Source organism: Corapipo altera, unplaced genomic scaffold (genome assembly GCF_003945725.1).
Source record: "Corapipo altera isolate COAL_440 unplaced genomic scaffold, ASM394572v1 60612, whole genome shotgun sequence".
Taxonomy (NCBI): Eukaryota; Metazoa; Chordata; class Aves; order Passeriformes; family Pipridae; genus Corapipo; species Corapipo altera.
In genome coordinates this window covers 1-9,137 of record NW_020885510.1, presented here as the reverse complement: position 1 = coordinate 9,137, position 9,137 = coordinate 1, and the positions used below count along the sequence as shown (strand labels likewise).

The window sequence follows — 9,137 nt, the reverse complement described above, 5'->3', positions numbered from 1 at the left end:
GAGCCTGTTGAATTGCTCCCTGAGCTGTTTCCAACCCTCCCTGCTGCTCATTTCCCACTCAAACTCACTCTTCTGCCCTGGGACTTCATGGCCCGGGCCAAGGATTGGTCCCAAAGGAGGACCTTGTTGTCACCAAAAGCCAAACAAACCAATCCACCTCACTCTGGGGGTGACCAAGTCTGAAGTCTCCTGCCTAGTCCTGGGCAACACTTCCTGGGGACCACAACGCCTCTGAGTTCCTAAAAGTATCACAGGTTGGGCAGGTGCTTGGATTTTGTCTGGATTAACTGCCCCCCTTCCTTTCCATGTGCTGCACTACTCATTCTAATGGTGCTTGTACTCCCTGAACCATTCCCTCACCCATCCAACCATCCCTTGTCCCCTCTCTGGCAAGGACAGTGGGTCCAGGTGTTCTGCCAGGCTCCCAGGGCAGAGGGTGGGACTGTGGAGCCACCCTCGAGGGGGGGTAAACGTGCCCTGCCTGCCCTGCCCAGGGAAAGGGAACTGCCCCCAGGGTTCCCAGCACAAGGCACCCTTGGAAACATCCACTGCAATGGGACACTCAGGGACAGCAACAAGCACTGCACAGGACCTGTGCTCTGGCACAGGACCAATTTTATCCTCAGCTTTTTCTGGACCACTTCACTTTGTTTCCCACCTCATCCTGCAGTCAGAACTTGCTGTCCTTGCACCCACAAGGGCCTGAACCATCTCACAGGATCCATTTTTCCAGGGAATTCAAAGCTCCACCTGAGGACCAGGGTCTTTTCTCGCCCATCCCCGTGCTGGAGCTTGGCCTCCATCTCACTCTGCTTTCAGTTCTTTCCCTGGTTGCACATTTGCAGCCCTGGCCCCGGGCAGAGCTCGGCCTCCTGATCCCATCCCTCCTGGCCCCCGGAACCGCTGACTCAGCAATGGGGGGCCCTCCATTGCCAAGTGCACGGTCCCGTCGGGGCTCACGGGGGGAGCAGGAGGTCGAAGGTCTCCAGCCCTCCTGCTACAACCTTCCACCACTACAGCCAACAGAGGAGCCTCTCCAGCCCTGCCTCCCAAGGCATCCTGAACAAAGCCAGCCCAACTCCACAGGACAAACTGCTCCCTTTCTGCACAGTCCAGTCTACTCTGAGCAATGCCTGAATCCACTGCAGGGACCTTGCTTTGAGCTCCCCAGGGCCGGGCACCCCGAGGATCTCCCCGAATAATCCTTTCGGTGCGCGCTGGAGTCCTCGGGGTGCCCCAGCCCGGGGGGCACCAACAGCACTGTCCCTCCAGGGGGCCCAATTTGCTCCCAAGGCTTCAATGCACAGCCCAAAAGGCATTTCAAGAGGCCTTCTTGGGAACCCACCAACGTGGACGGGGAGGAAGCCACAAGAAGGCCTCATTTCTAAAGGCAGGGGGATCTTGCCTGTGTCCCAGACCGCTCCGGGGATCTGAGGCCCTTCCCGAGAAAATCTCGGTGCCGGCGTGAAGGCCCAGAGATCCCTTGGAGCCACGGGAGAGCAGGCACAGAGTCCCTCCTGGGGGCCAATTTGGCTGCCTGAACTCAGCTCTTCAAAGAAGCCTCTAAGACTCAGCTGGTGAGTTTTAGAAGCCAGGTATTCCTACACACTCTCAGATATTTTAAGAGCTTCCTGAGTGAAAAACATAGAGCTCTGATTAGGTATATCTGACCTCAGACAGCTCCTTTCCCCTTTCAGTACAAAATTATTTTCAGAGAATCATTTAATAGGAAGTGCCCAGGAATCCCAGACTGTGCTTTCCAGAACAGAAAATAAACAGAGGGAAGGAGCTCTGCACAAGTGTAACACTCCAGAACAGACCTGACTTTAGTTTTTCTCTTTATGTTCAGTTACAGCAGAAGACAAAAACTCCACCAGGAGAGCTGGCACATTACCCATGGTACCCTCAAAGTCTATCTTACAAGGGCTGTAGGAAAATCACAGCTGTACGAGTCCCTTGGGCCTGCAGATGCCTGGGGATCCTCTCCATCCACCTCGTGCTCTCCCAACAGCAGAAAGGGTGACCTCAGGGACACGGTGGCACTCGACACCCTGCTGAGAGAGCAAGGAAACCTTTAGCCTAAAGGTGAGTTGGAATTTAAAATTTCCTTTCCTGGGAGCTTTGTGAAGCCTGCAACCAGAGGGGGAAAATTTGCATCTCCTTTGGTGCAGGTGTCAACAGAGGCCAACAGAGCTTTCACCTTTTTCAGACAACTGTGCCCTTTTTGGCTCCCTGGTAGCTCCAATGGCACCAGAACCCCCTTCCTGCACACCCACGGGTGTCACACACAGGCACCCACACACCTTTGCTCCAGCCCACACGTGGCCAACATTTCCTCACCCTGGACATCCCAAGGGGAGTATTTCTGCTAGAGAGCACAGCAACCCCCCTGTCCTTGCAAACTGCCTCCCTGCAAAAAAGGAATCATTTTTCCTGGACACTTCTCCAACACCCACGGTCTTTTCAAACTGCTGTCGTGCCACCAAAGCTGCTCAGGGTCCCTCCCAGCTGTTGGCTGTCCTCGGAGCTAACAGGCATACACTCTATTCCATCCTCCCACAGCCAAATTCCCTTCTCACTGGTAGGACGGGCCCTGCCCTTACCTGTGTGAACTCCCGGGCTCGGCACAGCCGTGGGTACAGAGCAGCTTCCCAAGGCAGCTCCCGCCCGGCAGGAAGCACAACTCGCCACACTCCACCAGCCGCTGGGCACTGAACTGAGCTGAGCCCCAACTGAGGGCACAACTGGACAGAAAAGGAGCAAAAAGCATTAATGTAGCACCAAGAAACTGAGACCAGTCTTTGCCTCGTAACCCTGCGCGGGGAAAGGCTTTGGGATTCCAAAGCAAAACCTGAGACACCCAGAGAGCACCAGCCCCGCAGCCCTGCCACGGCTCCCCCCGGGGGCACCCGGCAGGTAACGGGCTTACCCGGCCCCCGCCGCCCAGCACAACGCGCCCCTAAACGCCCCCCAGCTCCCCCGGTCCATAAACCCAGCGGCCAAGGCGCTCTCCCCTCCGCAGCCCGGGCAGCAGCGGGGCCGCACCCTCAGCCCTCACACACAACCGCCCGCACCTGCCCCGCCGGCCCTTCTATACCGCGGGCCGGCAGCGCTGCCCAATCAGCACTCGAGCGCCTCCGCCCAATCGCAGCCCGCCTGTCCCTGCGGCCCCGCCCCGCCCGCTCCGCCGGCCCCGCCCCTCGGCGCGGCCCCGCCCCCCGTTCCCTCAGCGCGGCTCCCGCCGCCGCCGCAGCCCCGGCGGGCGCTGCTGGGGCCGGGGAAGGGCGGGTGGGAGCTCCGCGGGCACGGCCCGGCCGGGAGCTCTCCCGGGACAAGGGGAGCGGGGACAAGGGGACAGCGGCGTCCTTGGGGGCGGGCCGGGGGGCGGGGCCGGCGCGATCCCGCGGCGCTTCGCTCTGGGCTCTGGGGCTGTTTCGGGCTGGTTTGGGGTGCGGGTTTTGGGGCACTGCGCACACCCTCCCCTGGTCACAGCTCCCTGCGCTCCCCGCACCCCTCGCTCAGCTCCGCGGGGATTTGTGCCTCCTCTGAAGGTGGCAAATGTCTGCAAAGCCAGCCGGGAAGCCAGAGAGCTGCAGCCCCCGGGCCCCGCCGCGGCTTCCCCGCCGTCACCCGGCACCTCCCGCCCGTCCCGCCCCGCAGCACCGCCCCCCGGCCCCGCCCCAGGCCCCGCCCGGCCCCCCCCAAGAACGCCGCTGCCACCCGCCCTTCCCCGGCCCCAGGGGACCGCTGCGACCCCGCGGGGAAGGGACCCCCGGGCCGGCCCCGTCCGGCCCCGCCGCTGGCCCTGCTCGGCCACCGCCCCTCGCCCACAGTTTTAACATCAGAGAGCCAAGATTTAACCCGGAGCGCCGCAAGCTCCCAAGTGCAGGGCATCTCCATAGACTTGTTATTTTTCTCTTTTTAATGACCGCGTTGCCAAAGTCAGGGAAGTACAATCGGCATTCCCTAAACACCATCACTTCTACATCCACTGTGATCAGGGGCCGATGGGCAGCAGCCTGCCCTGGACGGGCTGCAGAGATGCTGGGGAGGCCACTGTTCCCCGGGTTTGAAGGACTCTGGCCGTGATCCCGGCCCGTGGGCAGAAAGCCCAGAGCCAGTGGGAACTCCAGCCAGCTGCAGGCAGATGTTACTCCTTCCCCGTGCCGGGGGTGGGGACGAAGGTGCCTGTTACAATCTGCTAAAATATTGCAGAAAGAATTTTTATATTCAAATGTTCCCTTGAGCAAAATTAAAACTCATACAAGTTAACTGTTGATGCCAAAACTGTTTTTATTAATTGCTAAGAGATGCGAAGAGAAAGAGGAAAAAATAAGAAAAGGTTAGAAAATGCTAAGATGACTTTTTAGAAGCATAGAAAAAGATTACCGCCAAGAACTACCTTTTGGTCCGTGCCAATTTGTGGAGTGGGGGGGGAGAGGGAGAGAAAGAAGCAGCTTTAGCCTTTTTTTTCTCTCTGGCTCCGCCGCTTTTCGGGGTGATGTTATCTCTTTAGCTGCAGGGGGTCTGGAATGCAGCCAGGATGTGAGCTTCTCCCCAGGCCGGGCGAGGATCTCGGGATATGGTCGGGGGGAAAAAACTCCCGTAGGTAGCACGGAGGGTCCCGGTCCAATTCCAGACAGCAGAGGTTCAGTCTCTGGTGACGGGCAGGCAGCTTTCGGTGGCAGGAGAAAAAAGGTGAGGGCGAGGAGGGGGGGGAAACTCTCAGCTGGTAAAGCCAATTGTCTTTCCCACTCCTCTTTCCCTGATCTTCCCAAATTTCCCTTCAGCTTTTATAGTGTTCAAAGGAGGTAGTCTGTGGTGTTTTGGCACGTAGCCCTGTTCAGATGTTTGCAGAGATATGATAACGACGAACAAGATCGGGATCTTTCATCGGGATCTTTCGGCAGGAAAACTCCAGTGGGAAACTTTGGTGAGAACTTCTGGTGGAAAACTGACACAGAAGTTTTGGTAGGAAGTTTTTGACAGGCAGAAACAACGGCGAAACATAATTTTTGGCATTTGTATGTTATCTGTCTGTTACAGTGCCCTTCCCCGTTCGGAAGTGGAAGTCGTCCCCTGTGCAGAGCCCGCTCTGATCCTCGGCCTCGGGGGAGCCAATTCCCCTGTCCCAGCCCACTTCCTGCAGAGAAGAAAGGGAAAGATTGCACACAAGGGAGACATTCTTCCCTGGGAGGGTGGGGGGGTGGCCTGGCACAGAGAAGCTGTGGCTGCCCCATCCCTGCAAGTGGCCAAGGCCAGGCTGGATGTCTATTAGAAGGTGTCCCTGCCTGTGGCAGGGGATGGAAGGAGATGATCCCTGAGATCCTTTCCAACCCAAACCACTCCACGATCCCAGGATGATTCCACGCTCTCTCTCTGCATTTATTTGGCCTCATTTCCTCTCAAAAACAACATCTCCAATTTAGTTGATTGCTAAAGCCATCATTTTAAAATCATCCCAGGAATCACAAGGGACTGGAAAACACACAGAAAGCATTCCTACACCCACCAAATCATCAGGAATTGGAACCCCATTCCCTCATCTCCCTCCTTGTTTTTCTTGGCTGGCAAACCTGATGATCCCCGCTGGCTATTTTTAGGCTGCTTTTCTTCCACAGCTCCTTTCTCCCGGCTGAAACCTCCCGGCATATTCAGGGCTTATCCGGAGGGAAGCCTCTCGGAAGTATTTCCTCTCGTGGCAATTCTGTGGGATGAAGAAGTAAAAAAAGCCCGTCAGGAGCTCCTTCTCCCCCCTTCCCTCGCAAACACCCTCCCGGTTTGTCCTCGGCAGCTCCATCCCCCCCTGGCACCCGCCCCCGACGCTTCGGCTCCCCTGGGAAAGGGACAGCAAGGGCAGGAGCAAGCTCAGTGCTGGGCAGGGGCTCCCTGGGGAACGGCACTTCCGTGCTTTAGTCCGGGGCCTTTCCAGCTGCCCTCCCTCCCGGAGGCAGAGGATGACCCCTCCCTTGTTCCTCCCACGCTCGCAGACCCAGGTCCTGCTCTTTTGGCCTCACTTTTCTTACCAGACCCGGCATCATTTTCCAGGGTCCCCAGGAAACTTCTGCACTTGACCCATTGCTAAGTGCAGAGCACAGGGCAAGGCAAGGACAAATTTCTCAGCACCCACCACCTGGAACTTTCCTTCTCTGCAGCACGCTCCCGTTCCCGCTGTCTCTGGAGGTGCCCGCACGAGTCCTCCTTGTCCCAGCCCTGCCAAACTGACACACACACAGGAGAAATAACAGGTCTTGCTTGCATAATTCCCGACCCCAACCCTTGCCTGTCCTGCCCAGAGCTCAGAGAAATCTGATGGAATATTAATAAACCACCTTTGTTAAGAGCAGTCATCAGCCCGGTCCTTCAGGCTTTGCAGGAGTTTGTAGGGAACAGACCCAAATTCCAGTCCTACCTCTAAATTTCTAACAGCTTGCCTCGGAGAGATTCTGGACAGTAACACATACAACGGAAAGAAAAGACTGCACAAGGAGTAACAGCAGGTTTGCCACAAAGAACAGAAGTTCCTGTTCTCCCTCATCAGGCTGGGACTGTAGCACCCAGTCTTTGCCATCGAGAGACCAGAGCGTTGTCATTAAGACTTAAACCTCTCCCCCATGGGTGTTTCTCAGAGAACTGAGCCAGCACTGAGCTACTCCCATGTGCCTGCAGTGGTTTGGGGAGGGGCAAGACAACCTCCCACTTCTGCTTGGAAGAGAATGAAAAGTCATTCCCCTTCTCTCTCTCTGACCCAGCACCAAAGCTGGCGTCCTCTAGGACAACACCAGACTATGCACAGAAGGCCTGATTCAACTGGGAAAGAAAAAACCCTAAACAAACAAACAAAACCACCCCGAATTTCAAGGTAAAACACGAAACACATTGAAGCCAGAGAGAAAATGACAAAGCAGGAAAAAAAAAAGAGCCAAAAGAAATGCTCTGCCTGCCTTGATATGCTCTCTGCTTGATCATTCCAAAGGAAATTCTCCACAGATCAGGAGCAATTACCAATCATTTTTCCTCTGTAACAAATGAACAACTTGGGTATCTGTTGAGGGGCTGGACATGTCCAGTGAGGGTTCAGGGTCTGGTGGGTTGTTTATGGCAGATCCTGACCGGCCCAGGCCAAACCCAACCACCCCCATCGCTGCTCCATCTCACATGGAGAATATTGATACTGTATAGAAATACTCCCCTTCACTGCTACTCCATCCTTCCTTACACATCCGTGGAACAGGTTTTCTCCACCCTTTGTTTCCAGCAACAGCTCTCCAGCCCGAATCCCAGCTCCCACCAACACAAACTAAACACACCTAAGGCGATGGTTCCATCAACACCTGGAATTCCAAGCTCCCCGTTCCCTGGAATGCTCATCCCAACACTCACAGCAATCTCACCTCAGCCCACAGGCTCTCTGTCCTCAGAGGCAAACACAGCCTGCTCTGGCACCACATTTCCTTTCACTCCTGGTCTCCTGCAAACCCCCAGGGAAATCCAGTCCCTCAGACCCTGCATCCCTGGACATGAGGGGAACTGGAGTTTGACCCGGATCCCAGCGTCCTGGACAAGTGTGTTCCCAGGAGCACATGCCTGTGGCTCCATCCAGCCCATCCATCCCTCCTTTCTCCCCAGGGAGTCCCAAACCCTCCCCCAGCTCCACTGCACCTGTCCCACGGCCCAGCCCAGCTCCAGGCTCTCCCCCAGCGCCGTGTCAGCTCCAGCCCTGGCAGAGCTGCAAACACCCCCCAGGCTTGGTCCCCCGGGCTCCTGAACCCCCAAGACAAGGCTCAGGCTCACCAACAGGGACCCACCTGCCCCTCTCAGCACAGCCCAACCCCACAACTCAGGGACCCCAGGCTCACCTTTGCCCCTTCCTCTCCACTCTTCCCAGCAGACACGGCAAGGACCAGAGTGGAGTGGGAAAAAGAGCCAGTGCCCAGGGAGCAAATGCCAACAGCCAGGAGGAGAGAAACGTGTCCCTCTGACTTACCCCACCCCACAAGAAGATTCAGGGAAGTTTTACTGCAGCTTTCCAGTAAATAAAGAGATTTATGAGAAAAATGAAGAGACTTTCTACCAAAGTTTCTACTGATAGGACAAAGGATAATGGTTTTCAACTGAAAGGGACATACTAACAAAATTTTTCATGATGCCAGTGGAGAGATATTAAGAGCACACTGCACAGGGAAGCTGAGGCTGCCCCATCCCTGGAAGTGTTCCAGGCCAGGCTGGATGAGACTTGGAGCAACCGGGGACAGTGGAAGGTGTCCCTGCCCACGGAAGACGGGGTGGCCTTTGAAGGTCCCCTTCAAACCAAATCGCTCTGGGATTCCCCTCCAAAATCCCTACCAAAGAGGCACAGCAATCAAAGCAGAGGGACTGCACTCCCAGCTTTTCTTACCTGCAGGCACGCTGGACATAAAAGCCACAGGCTCAGTCCTGCCAGAGGCGTCCGGCACATCCACGGCGACCGAAGGGAAAGAGGGAGCCTGGGAACACGGAGTAAAAGACACCTTAATTAGGACTGCACCGAGCAATAGCCAGGTCATTCCCACAGACAGCTTCGCCGGCCAGTCACACGAAAAGCACTTACCCAGCAGGGCCTCAGTTAGGATGGCTCCTGACGCTGACCAGGCGAACGCCTCCGTTTGCCCCGGGGGGTCAAGAAGAACATCCCTGGTAAGAAGTCACCCCGAAGGACAAAAAGGGAAAATTAGTGAAGCACGGGCTCCTCTTCTGACTAGACTGCCACCGGCATTCAACAGCAAATGCCACGACTCTTCTGTTACAGACGAGAAAACCCTGTTCTCCCAAACAAACAGCGAGGAGATCTATGGGCACGCCTGAAAATTTCCTGGGAGGAACTTTGAATTCCCCCGCAGAAGCCCAAATTCACCGAACGCCTGCTGAACTCAGCAGGGGCACACTCCCTCAAGCCCAAGGCATCCTTAGGGCGCCTCCGACTCCGGATTTAAGGTCGGAGAAGCTCGGCAGGGCCAAAACACCGCCGCTTTCCCACGGGCGTCGCTTGCAAGGGCGCCCCCGAGCGCCGGGCCCTGCCTCACAGTCGCCGCCTGGCGGACACGGCCGGGAGCGGCACTGCAGCCGCGCGCGCCACTGCAGCCGCGCGCCCCCCCCCC

General features: G+C 56.8%; 2 long non-coding RNA genes across 5 annotated transcripts; both read right to left on the bottom strand.

Moving 5' to 3' along the window:
* Positions 1-1,715: 1,715 nt before the first annotated feature.
* LOC113940570 lies at positions 1,716-3,101 on the bottom strand. Its single transcript, XR_003525486.1, has 3 exons — positions 3,075-3,101; positions 2,604-2,744; positions 1,716-2,054 (listed from the first exon to the last, which is right to left on the bottom strand). It is a non-coding gene; the product is annotated as an uncharacterized LOC113940570 (long non-coding RNA).
* Positions 3,102-5,049: 1,948 nt separating this feature from the next.
* On the bottom strand, positions 5,050-8,684 carry LOC113940569. 4 transcript variants are annotated; one of them, XR_003525483.1, is made up of 5 exons: positions 8,591-8,684; positions 8,399-8,486; positions 6,131-6,221; positions 5,513-5,707; positions 5,050-5,143 (listed from the first exon to the last, which is right to left on the bottom strand). It is a non-coding gene; the product is annotated as an uncharacterized LOC113940569 (long non-coding RNA). The 4 variants fall into 4 exon arrangements; XR_003525485.1 differs by lacking the exons at positions 8,399-8,486; positions 8,591-8,684 and adding an exon at positions 7,395-8,384; XR_003525484.1 differs by lacking the exons at positions 8,399-8,486; positions 8,591-8,684 and adding an exon at positions 6,333-6,528.
* Positions 8,685-9,137: the final 453 nt, after the last annotated feature.